The 16,749-nt window shown below is 39.8% G+C and overlaps 1 non-coding gene across 1 annotated transcript; it reads right to left on the bottom strand.

The window, feature by feature from the left end:
- Positions 1 to 15,508: 15,508 nt before the first annotated feature.
- TRNAC-ACA (transfer RNA cysteine (anticodon ACA)) lies at positions 15,509 to 15,580 on the bottom strand. The gene has a single exon. It is a non-coding gene; the product is annotated as a tRNA-Cys (tRNA).
- Between the last annotated feature and the right edge of the window lie 1,169 nt (positions 15,581 to 16,749).

Here is a 16,749-nt window from a genome sequence, read left to right as displayed (position 1 = left end):
AACCCAGCTTCTATTTTGTGTGTGTGTTGGTGTGCTAAGTCACTTCAATCATATTCGACTCTTTGCAACCCCCATGGACTGTAGTCTGCCAGGCTCCTCTGTCCATGGGATTCTCCAGGCAAGAATACTAGACTCGGTTGCCATTTCCTCTTCCAGGGGATCTTCCTGACCCAGGGATTGAACCTACATCTCTTATGCCTCCTGCATTAGCAGGCAGGTTCTTTACTATCAGTGCCACCTGGGAAGGCCCCAGCTTCTATTGGTTTGAGTCATTTCTGAGATGGCCTGAGATTATCTCTTTATTAGGCACCCAGGTAGATGGAACTTTCTCTGCATGCCCTTAAAGTTTATAGAAAAATAATGAAAATAATAGCAGGAGTACAATCTATTACAATGAGTGTTCCAACAGAGCCACCATGCCTCCTGCCCCTGCAGACTGTTCTCTCTTTCAGGGACTCTTGAACCCCTGCATGGCCTCCCTCTATTCAGGCCCCAGCGGTCACCTTCATGTTTTCTCTCTGTGACTCTGCTTCAGCATATTAATTGATAATCATCCATTCAACAGTGTTTCTGGAGTGTTGGCAGCATCTCCCTTAGCCCCCGACAACCACTACCTGCGCCCGGGCCCCACCATCTAGAGACCTTGTTCAGGCTCATTTCCTTCCCTTTTAAGCCAGGCTCCAGTACCCAAGACCCCAGAATTCCCTGCCCAAACACCCCTGAGGAGGAAGCAAAGGACTAGCTATGGTAGGCAAAGAAGGATGGATGGAGCTTGAGTATAATGCTGGGGTGTTCAGAAATGGAAGATAAAGGGGGAGTGGACCAAGGCCTAGGGCCTCCATTTGTGGCTTTTCCTCAGGTCCTGCATGCAGCGTTGAGTGGTGAAGGAGAGAGACAGTCCCAGCACTCCTGGGACCTCCAACCCAGCTGGGAAGACAGATGGGGGAGAGTCGTTAGAAGGGTGACAGGTTCTGCAAATGAGACGTGAAGGGGACCCTGGCAGCTTCTGGGCAGGGTGGAGAGGGAGGCAAACCAGGCTTGAGTAAGAGGGGAGATGGAGGAGAGTAAATGAGGCCTTTTCCAGGAAACCACGCCCAGAGTATCTACCCCAAATTTCCCACATTCTCAAGCCAAAATTCATACACTAGGACTCAAATACATAATTTTCTTTATTACACACAAGTCTGATGTGCTAAAATAACTTTGATTTCAGCACTCTTTTCCAGTATAACTCATTCTCTTTCAAGTTCTCCTTAATTCACAAATACATATTTTTCTTCCATCAGCATGTGGCAGAGTGGTGTCTTAAGAGCAATATAAGAGCATTTTCCAATGAAGGAGGCTTCTTTTTCTCTCTTAAACTGCAGAGTGTACGGCCCCTACCTTGTTACCCATTTCAGATGTAGCTTGACTCCCAGTTCAATGACTTTAAGCATCTCATCTGTATACTGGGGAGAACAATGTCCATTTCAGGGGCTGGCATGAGGGGTAATGAGATGAAATACTTCAAGTATGCAGCACAGAGCCTGGAATAGGGTAGATTTCAGTCCACCTGCAATGCAGGAGGTGCAGGGTACGCAGGTTCAATCCCTGGGTCAGGAAGATCCCCTGGAGGAGGAAATGGAAACCCACTCCAGTATTCTTGTCTGAAAAGCCCCACGGACAGAGGAGCCAGGAGGGTTACAGTCCATGGGGTCAAAAAGAGTCGGACACAACTAAGCGACTGAGTACAACATAGGAGAGTAAATATTAGTCACACTTTTCTGTCTCCTATTAACCTTAGAAACCCAGACTGCTTTTAGCTTTTGAATTAAAAAAAAAAAGAGAAAAGAAAGAAACGCTATATTCTTCACCCTCAATGATACTCTGGTTCACTTTCATGCTATTAATAAGAAGTCATAATTTTATTTTCTACAAAGACGGGTACTTAATAATAAATACTTGCAGGGAGAGACTAAAGGAGAAACACATTGCTTAATGGTGAAAAGAAACACAATTAATGCAAATAATGTCATCCAGATTGCTGTGTTATTTACAACTAAATTTTTAATTTAAAATCAGACAAATGGATTCCCGACCAGGAATGGCATTTGCAGAAATATACTAGATAGAACTCACCTGGTGTTGCCAGGGTTATGGATTGCAAAAAAGTGAACAGACGTGGAGAAGATGAACATCTTTACACTTAGGATACCCTCTGAGTCAAGGTTTCCCTGCCTTCTGTTGCCATTTGGGGTGTAGACACTTCACAGCTTCTCATACCTACGTCTGGTCCCCATCAGGCTCCCACCTCCTAAACTCTACTTCTGAGTTTTACTAACAAGCCCTCCAAAGGTAAAATTCCAAGAAAAAGCATTGAATTTTGGAATTATCTAAACTCTGATAGTGCTGAAGACATGAAAATTCACAGAATCATGGTTCTCGGTGGGTTGATAAATAGTACCTCTATCCTCATCTTGGGTTTCTGTTCTGTTATGGTAATGTAACATGCCGCGTTTCTTGACTGACTATCTCTGCCTCCTTTATGTATGGTGGTGGTGGTGGTTTAGTCGCTAAGTCATGTCCGACTCTTGCGATTCCATGGACAGAGGAGCCTGGCAGACTACAGTCCATAGGATTCTCCAGGCAAGAATACTAAAGTGGGTTGCCATTTTCTTTATGTATAGGGAATGACAATAGCAGGCATCTGTATTTTTTGTTCTGTGTGGTAAGGGCGGTGACTCCATAGGCATATATAAGTGTACTATTTTCTACATAATGTACTAAGCACAGCCTAATAAAGTTTTTCTAAGGGCAGCATAACTATCTCCCCAAAGTAAATCTAAAGAGAAAAGCTTTTTGGAAGTCTGTTATTAGTTGTTGAGAAAAATAATAAATGTAGTCAATAAAATGTTCAGAATTTTTTTCTATAAAAAGCCACACCCATATTTCTACCATTCACTACAACTACTTTCATTATTTTCTGGGTTGTCTTTGTTGTATGTATGCATTTTACAAAGTAATCTTATTTTAAACATCATTGTGGTTTTTGCTTTCTAAACTTATAAATGGATCCTCAGTTTTCTACAGAATGAACAAGCTTTTTATAATCACTCTGAGTCTATATAATAACTTAGTTGCTATTAATGACTCCAATAAATAATCTGACAGAGGATAAGATGGCTGGATGGCATCACCGACTGGATGGACATGAGTTTGAGCAAGCTCCGGGAGCTGGTGATGGACAAGGAGGCCTGGCATGTTGTAGTCCATGGGGTCACAAAGAATCAGACATGACTGAGCGATTAAAGAACCTGCCTGCCAGTGCAAGCAATGCAGGTTCGATCCCTGGGTCTGGATGTTCCCCTGGAGAAGGAAATGGCAACCCACTCTGGTATTCTTGCCTGGAAAATCCCAAGGACAGAAGAGGTGGCAGGCTACAGTCCAAAGGGTTGCAAAGAGTGATGTGACTGAGCACACACACACGATGACTCCAGTCACAGTGACTTACATTTTGATAAGGGCTGTCTCCTGAAGAATTCAAATAGTTTTAAAATAGCATCTTGGAAAACACAGCATAGCTCAGAAATCCTCCTAGTTCAATGTCTCAGTTTTAGTGGGAAAACTGAGGTTCTAAAGAGGTCATGGGACCAGCCAGGATCCTTCTTGGCAGATCCAGGACTGCCACCCAGGATCCCAGACCCAATCCAGACCTGTCAGCCCTCGCATCTCTGTCCCATTCTGGGTGGACACTGGAGGGGAGGGGAGGTCACGGAAGGATAACATCTCATTTAACAAATTTTCCAACTTACATGGACCAGGTAGCTGATATCTGCCTCTACCCAGGGCTTGTTTGAATAGCGTAATTCTCACCTGACTACCAGAAGTTTAATTACCATTGAAAAACTCTCATTTTTATTTCATGGGAAACAGAGTCCTGGGTACTACTAGGTGTCAACACCGCTGCAGTCCTGACTACTGTGTCATAGAACTGGAAGCTCTTTGAACATGATATGCACCTTTCTGCAAGGGTTACTGCAACCAGGTCAAATCAAAGGACCACGCCAAGACTCTCCTAGAGGTACCTTCAGGGTGGGACGGGGGCCTGGGGGAAACTCAGAGCTACGTGACTTGTTCAAAGACCTGGAGTCAAACCCTGAAGCCAGGTCCTCTACCCGCCAGGCACGATTCTGGGCAGCTGGATTCAGGCATGAAAAGGGTCTCCCCGGGGCTGCCGGAATCGGTGCAATCTCAGAGTCACAGGTCAGGCGCTCTCCCAGCCCCCAGCCCCCGCGGCAGAGCCCTGGGGAGGCGTTAAGAAGGCGGATGGCAGCCGGGCTCGGCGGCCCAGGGGCGGTCGGGCAGGTTCAGGTTTCCCCGAGTGCCGGCTGAAACGGCGGTCCTTCGCGCTGGGTTGCAGCTGCAAGAGGACCCGGGGCACCCGCCTCCCAGCTGGCTTCCGAGCCCATCCCGGGCGGTGACTTGGTCATGGCTGAGCACAGCTGCATTTGTACTGATGACCCACTAATCTGCGCTAGAAAGGTCCGTATCCTTTTACAAATCCCCGGAGCCTCACCATCTATTTGACTTGTTGCTCTTAAAGTTTCACATCGTTTTCAACATGTTAAGCCACCACTTCAAGAGTATTATTGAGCGTGAGGAAGAGAGCCGCCCTTGAGCGTGTCGTGGGCCACTTTTGCCCTGCGCCTTTTATTTCACAGTTCACACACCCAGAGCCAGCAGGCCTGCCGTTGGTTTAAGGAGCCTATGCCGCCCTGCTCTCTGGGAGGATCTGTCTACCTATTATCTAGAGAGAAAACAGCACTTGAAGAAATGCATTAGAGAACACCTCCACCCCACGCAGCCGATCCGGTGTGACAAATAGGAACCCCACATCCTGCACCATCTCAGAAACATACTGATGGCTTCTCCCAGACAAGCAGGCATTCGTCAGAAACCTTAAACAAAGGAAGTTTTATGTTCACAACATTATTACCACTGCCAGCAGTAATTGCTTAGAACTAGCTGGCACAAAAACAACTTACTTGTGCTCCATGAGTATTGCACTTCAGTGCGTGGTCCTGGAAATGGTTGCTACAGTAAAATGCTTAAAAATATGCATTTTCTTTCCTAGTCTTTCATCCAACCAACATATGATCATAAATATTTAGTGAATTGTATGTATGTTCATTAACTCTATGTTATTTACCCTAGAAAAACACAGAAATCATATAAAATCTGACACAATTAGAACTCCTGGATCCCTTCAGAATTTTTAAAAAAATATTCTTGTTGTTTTATACAGCTTCCTAGTACCTCATGGATTTAAAGATGCCAAAACTTATTTAAAACCTGACACAATTAGAAATTCTGGAGCATGTTGGAATTGTGGGGTTTTTTTTATTATGGTTGTCATTTATGTCACTTCCTGGTGCTTTATGGGTCGAAAGTTATTAAAATCTTTTACATTCCATCAGAATTGTCAACCTGCTTTTTGCCTCAGTATAACTCTACTTGAAGAATTCTCTGGTGGTGAGTGTTTGGCAGCATTGTTTTTTATCTTATGTCCTGATATTTATGACAAAACTGAGAAATAAATGTGCAGGGTATCCAGACTCCTTCCCTTCACCCATACACACATTTTATTCCAAAAGAAAAGTGATGTTCTTGCTCATGCTATTTTTCAGAAGACCTAAAACAGGAAACATTATGCAAAAAGTTTCCATACTCTTTTGAGTTTGGGGGGCAAAACAGAAGGGCTTTTATATGAATAATGAATAGTTATGAATAGTAATGAACAGTTTTCAGATAAACTGGCAAATAATAAGTACATTCTAATAGCATCTTAAATTTGAAAGTTCTAGGTAGAAAGAACCTTCCAAAGCACCTTTTCCCAAGAACATTTGTCATGGTCCCTCACGTGGGAGCCTAAGAGAAAATGAGTACAGTTTCCCTGATGCCCCCAAGAATGGCTAGAGCTTACTTTCCAAAGTTCATTTTCTAAAAGCATAGTTGTCTTTTTCTTTTTTTTAATACATCCCCACTAGGTAAAGAACAGAAATTTTCCTCAAGGTAGACAACTTCTAGCTAAAATGACTTCACTACTGACCATGCCACAGGCCAGTTATTCAGCCAGAACGCCCTGTCCTTTTACCATGCTACCATACCTCAATCTAGAGCCTTGCCCAAAGACACAGAAAGCCAAAAGAATGGCCCATGTTATGAATACTTTGGTTACTACAGTTGCCTGAGATTTCAAGAAGCTGGTGATTGCAGGGCTAAGCCAAACTAAGGAAATATTTCTGGAGTCCTTAACAGAGAAATTCAAATTGAACTTACCATAAAGGGAAACATATTGTACACAGAAGGGGCACTGTATGCTGAATTGGAAAGCTCTTCTTGCTAATGGCTCTGTGCAAAGCAAATATTAAGAAAACAAAGAATCTTTTAATGACCAGAAGGTTTCTCAAGTATCAATATTCCCAGACGCTATGGGCTGTAACAATTACACTGTAATAGTCAACTCAGGTTGCCATGACAAAATACCACAGACTGGGTGGTTTAAATAACACAAATGTCTTTTCTTACAGTTCTGGAGGCTGAAAGTCCAAGACTAAGGTGTCAGCAGGATTGGTTTCTTATTAGGCCTCTGTCCTTAGCTTTGCTGATGGTCAATTTCTCCCTGTGTCCTCACAAGTCACCCTACTGTGCTGTTTCTGTCCTATCTCCTCTTTTCTAAGAACACCAGTCAGACTGAATCAGAGCCCATCAACATGACCTCATTTTACCTAAATTATTTCTTTAAAGGTCCTCTCTTCAAATACAGTCACATTCTGAGCTACTAGGGGTCAGGACCTCAACACAGGAATTTGGGCAGGGACACAATTCAGCCCATAATATATGCTTGTGAGAAACAAAGTATCTCTTAAGTGGTAATATTTGTTTTGGCTATTCATAATATTCTTACATGTCCATTAATGTAATGGTGGCACTGAGCTATTTGTCTGCCTGGTGGTGGTGGTTTAGTCACCAAGTCATGTCTGACTCTTGCAACCCCACAGACTGTAGCCTGCCAATGTCCTCTGTCCATGGAATTTTCCAGGCAAGAATACTGGAGTGGATAGCCATTTCCTTTCTCCTGGGTATCTTCCTCACCCAGGGACCTGCACCCACGTCTCCTGCATTGCACGTGAATTCTTTACCAACTGAGTCACCAGGGAAGACATTTATCTGCCTATTTGGTGCTAAAGGACTCAAAATGCAGGCAAACCTAAAAGAGTTTGCTGAGATTATTAGATGTGTTTACTTTCCTGTGGCTATGAGTCGCAGCACACTCCAACTGATAACAGGAAGGGTCCAAAAGAAATTTCAATTTATCTGACATGCTTTTATACAATCTGGTGAGGTAGAAGAATAGTGCAGTAGAAATTGAGAGAGCTGAGTTTTACTCTTATTTACCCAAGAGAAGTAACTTGCTTCAGGGCCCTTGTAGCATATTTCCTCAGTAGAGGGTGGCAGTTAAAAGAGTAAACTTCCGAAATCAAAACTACATAGACCCAAATCTACTACCCGTTAGCTCTGTGATCTTAAGCAAACTATTTAGCCTCTTTGTTGTTCTGTTTCCTCATCTGTAAACAATAATAGTAATCTACCACAGAGGCAGTGAGATTAAATGACACCATATATTCAAAGCACTTATAGTAGTATTTATCATCATCACCCCTTTCAAGGTGATTTCTTTCATGAAGTTGAAACTGGCAAATAACTAAAGGTACTTCTTCCCAACACTTCAGTGTGATCAGAACCATCTGGAATTCTTGTTAAAACACAGATTACCACAATTACAGCTAGGGACTTCACCACTCAACTCAGCAATTGCTAGAACCACTAGACAAAGAACTGAACAAAACCATCAGTCAGCAGAATCTAAATGATATTTATAGAACTCCACCCAATAAAAGAATAAATTCTTTTCATATAACCATGAAACAAAAACCAAAGTAGATCATATACTGGGTCATAAAACAAAATTCAACAAATGGAAAAGAGTTGAAATCATTTACATATGTTCTCTGGCCATAATAAAATCAAACCAGAAATTAATAACAGAGAGACGACAGGTACATCTCCAAATACTTGGAAATAAAACAACAGACTCCCAAATAATTCATAAATGGAAGACAAAAAAGAAAAAAGAAATTTTAAAAATTCACAGAACTACATGAAAGTGAAATACAATATAATAAATTTGTATTTATTTTACAAATTTACAAATTACAGGGATACTGCTGAGAGGGAAAGATATGTTTACATTAGAAAAGAAAACCATCTCAAATTGAAAATCTAAGTTGTTATGTCAAGAAACTAGAAAAAGATCAAACAAAGCCCTAAGCAAGGATATGGAACAAAATAATAATAAAAGAGATCAATGAAATTGGAAACAGGAAAACATTAGAGGAAATCAATAAAGAAAAAGCTCTCTATATTAAAACAATGAAGTTAATTAACTTCTAGAAGGACTGATAAAGACAAAAATAAGATACACATCACCAATATCAGGAATGAAATAAAAGATTTCAATACAGATGTTGCAGCCATTAAAGTAATAATAAGGGGGTGGACACATAAATTTGACAACTTAAAAGAAATTGACCACACTAGAAAATCACAAACTACCAAATGTTAGCCAAGATGAATAATCTAAATAATCAATCCTATAACCACTAAAGAAATTGAACTCATAATTCAGAATTCCCCTCCCCAAATTCGTGGTTCTATATAGTTTCACTGGAGAATTCTTCTAGATACTTAAAGAAGAATTAACATTAATTTATACACACTTTTTCAGAGAATACAAGAGGAGGGAACAGGTTATCCTATGAGGCCACAATAATACCAAAGTCAACAAAGAGCCCCTAAAGAAAGGAACCTACAGACAAATATCTCTCATGAAGTTAAGCACAAAAATCCTCAATAAAACTTAGAAATTGAATTTGGCTATTTTTTAAATTAAAATTTTTAAAATTTATTTATTTTTAATTGAAGGATAATTGCTTTACAGTATTGTGTTGGCTTCTGCCCAACATCAACATGAATCAGCCATAGGTATACATATGTCCCCTCCCTCTTAAAATATAAAATTATTTACTACAACCAAGTGAGATTTATTCCAGGTATGCAAGTCTGGTTCCTTATTCAAAAACCAAATATATATATATATATATATACATATATATATATATGTATATATATATATATAATAACAGGTTACAGAAGAAAAATCATATAATTATATCAATTGATGAAGGAAAAGCATTTAACAAAATTCAATAGGCATTTATGATTAAAAACTCAGCAAACTAGTTTCTGCTGATGAGAACTTTCTCACCTTGATAAAAGCATCCACAAAAAATTTTCAGTTAATATCATACTTAATGGTAAAACACTGAATGCTTTCTTCCCAAAATTGGGAATAAGGTAAAGATGTCCTCTGTCACTGCTTTCATAGTTACCTCAAAAGGATCACAGTCTTAAATGGAAAATGAAAAATTATAAAACTTTAAGAAAAAAATAAAAGGAGGAAATCTTTGGGACCTAGGGCTAGGATAAGAGTTCCTAGACTTGACCCCAAAAGAATAATCTCTAAAAGTAATATTTGATAAATTGGACCTCACAACAATTAAAAACTTTTGCTCTGCTAAAGACTCTGTTAAGAGAATGAAAAGATCAGCTACAGCCTGGAAGAACATATTTACAAATCACACATCTGAAGGACTCTCAACACTCAACAGAATAAATTAAACAATTCAACTAGAAAACAAGCAGAAAACACGAACCAATATTTCACCAAAGAGGATATACATTTGACATATAAGCATATGAAAAGATGTTGAAAATCACTTTCTATTAGAAATATGCAAGGTAAAACTACAATAAGATATCAATACACACCTAACAGAATAGATAGCTAAAATTAAAAACAGTGGCCAGAAACTGGATCACTCATACATTACTGGTATAAATATAAAATTATACCACCACTCTGGAAAACTTTGGCAGTTTAAAAAAAAAAAAAATCTAAATATGCAACTACCATACGACTCTTTGGCATTTAGCCCAGAGAAATGAAAAGTTATGTTTACACAAAAACAGATTCAAGAATGTTTACAACAGCTATATTCATAATAGTTAAAAATGGAAAAAAATAGTTAAAAATGGGAAACTTCAATGAATGAGTGGTTAAGCAAACTGTGGGACATCCCTACCATGGAATACTACTCAGCCATTAAAAAGGAAGGACTGCTGATTCATTAAACAACCTAGATGAATCTCAGAGAATTATATGGAGTTAAAAGAATAAAAGCCATTCCCAAGGGGTACAAGCTACACAATTCCATTTATATAACAAATATAAACTTATAAATAATAAATAAAATTGAAACAATGTAATTACAGAGATGAAGAATAGGTTAGTGGTTGCCAGAGGTTAAGCATGGGATTGGAGTAGAAGACAGGGGGGTGGATATAGTTACAAAGACAGAACACATGGGAGCCTTGTGATGATGAAACAATGGTGTATCTTGATTGTAACGGTAGTTGTACAAATCTATGCATGTGATAAAGTTGCTCAGAAGTACACACACATACACAACTGAGTGTATGAAAACTGGTGAAGCCTAAATAAGTTCTGTGGATTGCCCAATGCCAATTTCCCAGTTTTGAATCTTGTACTCTAGTTATACAAGACATCAGCTTTGGGAGAAATTGGAAGGAGGACCTCCCTGTACATTTGTTTTATGCAACTTCCTGCAAATCTGTAATTATTTCAAAATTAGAAATTAAAGATAACTAAACTATTTTTACAAAGGATGAAACACTCAGGAGAGGAGGTTGGGTGGGTCTTTCACTTTTAACTTTGTACATTTCTATAACTGGTTGAGGTGTATATATCATAAAAATTCAGACCTCAGGAGAAAAAATTCAGAGTAATGGGTTGCATTCCTAGAATTTCTGATTCAGTGGATCTGGAGTAGAGCTTATGACTTTGTACTTCTAATTGGTTCCAAGGTCTGGAGTCCACCCTTTCAGAATTACAGAATAAAGTAAGTAGGAAATCAATTCAGTCCTTGCTTGTTTGGTCTAATCTAAAAGTGCTTCTTAATCTGTTGGTTAGATAGCTGTAGAAACTAATCTGAGCTCTCATTTCAAATTTCACAGAGGTTGTTCCTCTCAAATAGACAAATGTAGACAAGCATCAGTTCAGATCAAAATGTCTTTTATCTCAAACAAATGGCTGCTCAACCCAGTCCTAGAAAATAAATGTTAATAAAAATAAAATAGAATAAAATCGGTTTGTAAAGGGAGATACCCCCATCTAATCTGTATCTTAAAATGAATCAATCCTTCTAAAATGTCAGGCAAAAGCAGTCTGTATGAAAAATCTCCTGTTCCACCAGGTAATCCAAAGCTTCATATTTTTATATCAACTACCCACAGGAAGGAAGGACACCCACCATCCCCCAGAGGGAAAAGCTTGAGTGTAGCTCAGTGAATAAAATGTTATTTTCTTTTTCAGTTCTTTTCTCAGTCACATTTCATGCCCTCTTCTCAGAATGTTTATCACCACCATGAGTCATATTTCTGTTTGACTATCTGGCAAGTGACTCCCTGCTGAATGGGCAGGGGAGAAGCCCCATAAATCAGAGACCTTCAGTCCACAGGCAGCCTCCCAGCCAGCAGTGGGACCCTCACATATGCTTCAAAGCTAAGTACTTCAAGCAGCCCTCTTAAAAATAGAGATCCAGTTACTCAGAGCTGGAGGGCATTAAAAACATGCCCAAATTCCCAAGTGAGTGGCACATTGAGGGGCTGTGAATGGTTCCCTTGACTTCCCAAGAGCCCTCATCAGTGCTGACCCCATGAATTCAAGGGAAGCATAACCTGTTTGCAACCCTCACCTTCTGTGATGTGAGGACGAGGTTCTCACTGGGACATCTGCAGGTGGAAATAAAATGCAAAATCATGGGTCTGTAATTATCAGTAAGAGATCTTGATAATTCAATATGTTAGCAAGTTCAGCATGTCTGGGGTACTTTTAAAAATAACAATTTGGAGCATGAACAAATTCTTCTAATTATTCCTATGTTCTTAACACTCAAAGTTCCTCAGATGCCAGCAGCAGCATCACTTGGCATCTTCTGCAAGCCAAGACTCTTCAGATCCACCCAGACACAACCCATCAGAATCTGCATGTTTACAAGATCCCAGGTGATCCACGGACACAGTGAAGTTTGAGTGGCGCTAGGGCTAAGGTAACACACACCTGCGGATTACAGTGAGGCAGCTGCTGAGAGAGGAGGGACCACAGCAGCAGAGATCTCACGAGCGACTGAGTCACCACCATGAACACTGCAAGACCACACTGGAAAATTAAGCAATGTGCAGTTCCAACTTGAAAGATCAGGAAAACTGCTGTACTCTGTAACATTCCGCCCTCCAAAATGCCCCTCAAAGGCTAGGAAGCTCAGTCCTAAATTCAAACCTCACACCTTTTCAGAGAAGCACTAATTCAACCTCACTTACCATTCCCTAATTGAATCTCTTCTTTCCCAAATAACTAGGAGTTGGACAGTTTGCAGAGGTTTCTTGTTGGGAGAAGTTTGGAATAACTGAATAAAATTGCACGTGAGATATTCTGGAAAGACTGAAAAATTTATCAGAGAATCATTATGACTTATTGCTTGTTCTTTGCTTTTGAACTTCTTGTCCTTAGAGCTGAAACCACAGACATTCACCAAGGAGAGAGGTTCACAGGCTGAGAGGGTCTAGAGAGACAGATCTTTTTTTTTTTTCCTATTATTTTTATTAGTTGGAGGCTAATTACTTTACAATATTGTAGCGGTTTTTGCCATACATTGACATGAATCAGCCATGGATTTACATGTGTTCCCCATCCTGAACCCCCCTCCCACCTCCCTCCCATCCCTCCCCTCTGGGTCATCCCAGTGCACCAGCCCCGAGCACTTGTCTCATGCATCCAACCTGGACTGGCGATTTGTTTCACACTTGATGATATACATGTTTCGATGCTCTTCTCTCAGATCATCCCACCCTCGCCTTCTCCCATAGAGTCCAAAAGTCTGTTCTATACATCTGTGTCTCTTTTTCTGTCTTGCATATAGGGTTATCATTACTATCTTTCTAAATTCCATATATATGTGTTAGTATACTGTATTGGTGTTTTTCTTTCTGGCTTACTCTGTATAATGGGCTCCAGTTTCATCCATCTCATTAGAACTAATTCAAATGAATTTTTTTAATGCCTGAGTAATATTCCATGGTGTATATGTACCACAGCTTCCTTATCCATTCATCTGCTGATGGGCATCTAGGTTGCTTCCATGTCCTGGCTATTATAAACAGTGCTGCAATGAACATTGGGGTGCACGTGTCTCTTTCAGATCTGGTTTCCTCAGTGTGTATGCCCAGAAGTGGGATTGCTGGATCATATGGCAGTTCTATTTCCAGTTTTTTAAGAAATCTCCTCACTGTTCTCCATAGTGGCTGTACTATTTTGCATTCCCACCAACAGTGTAAGAGGGTTCCCTTTTCTCCACACCCTCTCCAGCATTTATTGCTTGTAGACTTGGATAGCAGCCATCCTGACTGGCGTGTAATGGTACCTCATTGTGGTTTTGATTTGCATTTCTAGAGAGACAGATCTTATTGGACTTAGTAGAGGGTAGTGTTTAGAAAACTTCTTTCAATCTTACATTATATGAACCTTTATGTAATCATAAATTATCATAGTAATCATAAGTATGGCTAAAGTTTAGGTTTTGCACACAGTTTCACCACTCAATTTAAAACATCTAATTATACAAATATTTTTAAAATATATATTAAATAATGAATTTGATACTGGCTAGGGGTAACCATGCAATCAATACCTTTTTATTTCGACGTGATATTCTTTTGATAAGAAGATAAATTAGTCGTTTCTCATCAATGACTAATTTTATAGTATTGTGTCAAATACTGGGGGAGATAAGGAAGGAATGAAGGGAGGGTGGATCAGACTTGGGGGGAAAGAGAAGAAAAACAGGAACAGAAGAAACATTAAAAAATAAGAAAGATCCTCAAAAATATACTTATTAAAAGATGTATTCAATGAACAGTGAAGAGTTTTTGGAAATTATGATCCCTGAAATTTTTTTAAAGTAGTAGAATGGTTGGAAGATAAAGTTGAGAAAAATTCCCAGCAATCAGATTTTTAAAATAAACATATGACTGGAAAAAGTAAGATGAAAAATTCAGATAACCTGTTTGGAAAGTTTATCTTTTGATCATAGCAGCTTAACAAAGAAAGAATGAAGAAAGAGGTGGGGAGGAAATCATTGGCGTTAAAACTGGAAAAGAACACAGTGGAGAAAGACATGGGGTTCCACATATGAGGGCTTTTCAAGTATCTAGCATAGTAAGTGAAAAAAAGGGTGATATCAAAGCTTATAATCATAAAATTTCAGAACTCTGGAAACAGGAAAGGAAACCCCCCAAATTTGGGCCACATAACAAAGGATAGCATAGGAAATGTTAACAGCAAAATTGGAAACAAGAAGACATCAAAGCAATGCCTCCAAAGTACTGAAGGCAAGTCATTTGCATATAAGAGTTGTATTCTCAGATGAACTGCTGATCAAATGTAAAGACAGATTAAAACATTTGTGGAGATGCAAAGATCAAACAAGATGATCTCCTCTGACTTTTTGTATTAGGAAGCCAATAGACTAGAGGCTTACTGCTCAAAGGGTAGTACCACACAAACGGGTGGTAAAACGAGAAGAGAAGGTTTGGAATCCAGTGCAGAAAGAGGCACAAGGAATCTACATGCTGAATGCAAAGGGAGCTATACGGCTACAGCTGTGAGGCAGTCTAGACTGTGGTAAGTTGAAAGAAAGATTCTGGAAGGGGATGTATCCAAGAAAATGTGTACTTGATTTATTTGATTGTAGTCAGAGAGAATTTACCCCTTTGTCCAAGATTTGGGGATAAACTAGAACAAAAACAGAAAACAAAGCAAATGAAAGAGAGTATTAATTCAGGGAAAACAACAAAGATAAGAATGGAAATATCACATAGGCAGGAAGCTTATGAAAGCCAAACTCCATCATTAGTGGTAGGAAACTAATCTCAGATGGTAAAGAATCTGCCTGCAATGCGGGAGACCTGGGTTTGATCCCTGGGTTGGGAAGATCCCCTGGAGGAGGGCATGGCAACCCACTCCAGTATTCTTGCCTGGAGAATCCCATGGACAGAGGAGCCTGGCGGGTTACAGTCCATGGGGATTGCAAAGAGCCAGACAGGACAGAGCAATGAAGCACACAGCACATGGACTGTAGTCTCCTGGCGATCTCCCCAACCCAGGGATTGGACCCAGGTCTCCTGCATTGCAGGCGGATTCTTTACTGTCTGAGCCACAAGGGAAGCCCAAGAATACTGGAGAGGGTAACTTAGTCCTTCTCCAGGGGAATTCCCAACCCAGGAATCGAACCTGGGTCTCCTGCATTGTAGGCAGATTCTTTACCAGCTGAGCTACTAGGGAAGCCCTAAAGAGTCGGACAAGGCTGAGCAACCAGGCACAGCACAAAGCTGGAAAAAAAGCATTTTAAATTGAGGTGTAGTCAATATGGCCTCCCAGGTGGCTCAGTAGTAAAGAATCCACTGCCAAGCAGATGAGGGTTTGATCTCTGGGTCAGGAAGATCTCCTGGAGAAGGAAATGGCAACCCACTCCAGTATTCTTGCTGAGAAATCCCATGGACAGAGGAGCCTGGCCAGCTACAGTCCATGGAGTTGCAAAGAGGTGGACCAACTTAGCGACTAAACAACAAACAAAACTTGGCTGCTGTACAATATTATATGTTTCAACTGTACAATATAGTGATTCACAAATTTTAAAGGCTATGTTGCATTTATAGTTATAAACATTGGCTATATTTCCCGTGTTGTCCAATGTGTCCTGTAGCTTATTTATTTTATATACCATAGCTTACGTTTCTTAATCCCCTAATCCTACCTTGCCCCTTCCTGCTTCCCTCTCCCTACTGGTGAGCACCTTTGTTCTCTACATCTGTGAATCTGTGTCTTTTTTGTTATCATCACAAGTTTGTTTTATTTTTTAGATTCCACATATAAGAGATATAGTATAGTATTTGTCTTTCTCTGCTGACTTATTTCACTTGCAAAATACTCACTAAATCCATCTGCACTGCTGCAAATGGCAAAATTTCATTCTATTTATGGCTGAGTATTCCAATGTATATGTATGCACCATATCTTCTTTATGCAGTCCTCTATCGATGGGCACGGGTTGCTTCCACATCTTGGCAATTGTGAGTAATGCTGCTAGGATCACCGGGGTGCGTGTATCTTTTCAAATTAGTGTTTTCATTTTGAAAAAATATTTTAAGAGTAGTGTAAGGATATTATTCAGAAACATAATCACAAATAATAGAACAAATTAGAAGAGTTACAGGTGGGTGCCTCTGGAGAGGACTCAGGAGGGAAAAGTTGAGTCAGGGGCTGCAGTTCTCAATTTAAGCCTTCAAATATTTTGCCTTTTTAAACTGTTGTTTGTGTACATCTTTACAAGAGTTTAAAAAATAAAAGGATCAAAATAAGTAGAATCAAGATATAAAAATAAATTTTAGAATCAGATGCATATATGATAGTGAATGTGTATTTCAAATTTAATGAAAAAACCTCACTAAATA

This window comes from Muntiacus reevesi, chromosome 3 (assembly GCF_963930625.1).
Source record: "Muntiacus reevesi chromosome 3, mMunRee1.1, whole genome shotgun sequence".
NCBI lineage: Eukaryota > Metazoa > Chordata > Mammalia > Artiodactyla > Cervidae > Muntiacus > Muntiacus reevesi.
This window is presented reverse-complemented; position numbering and strand designations above follow the sequence as displayed.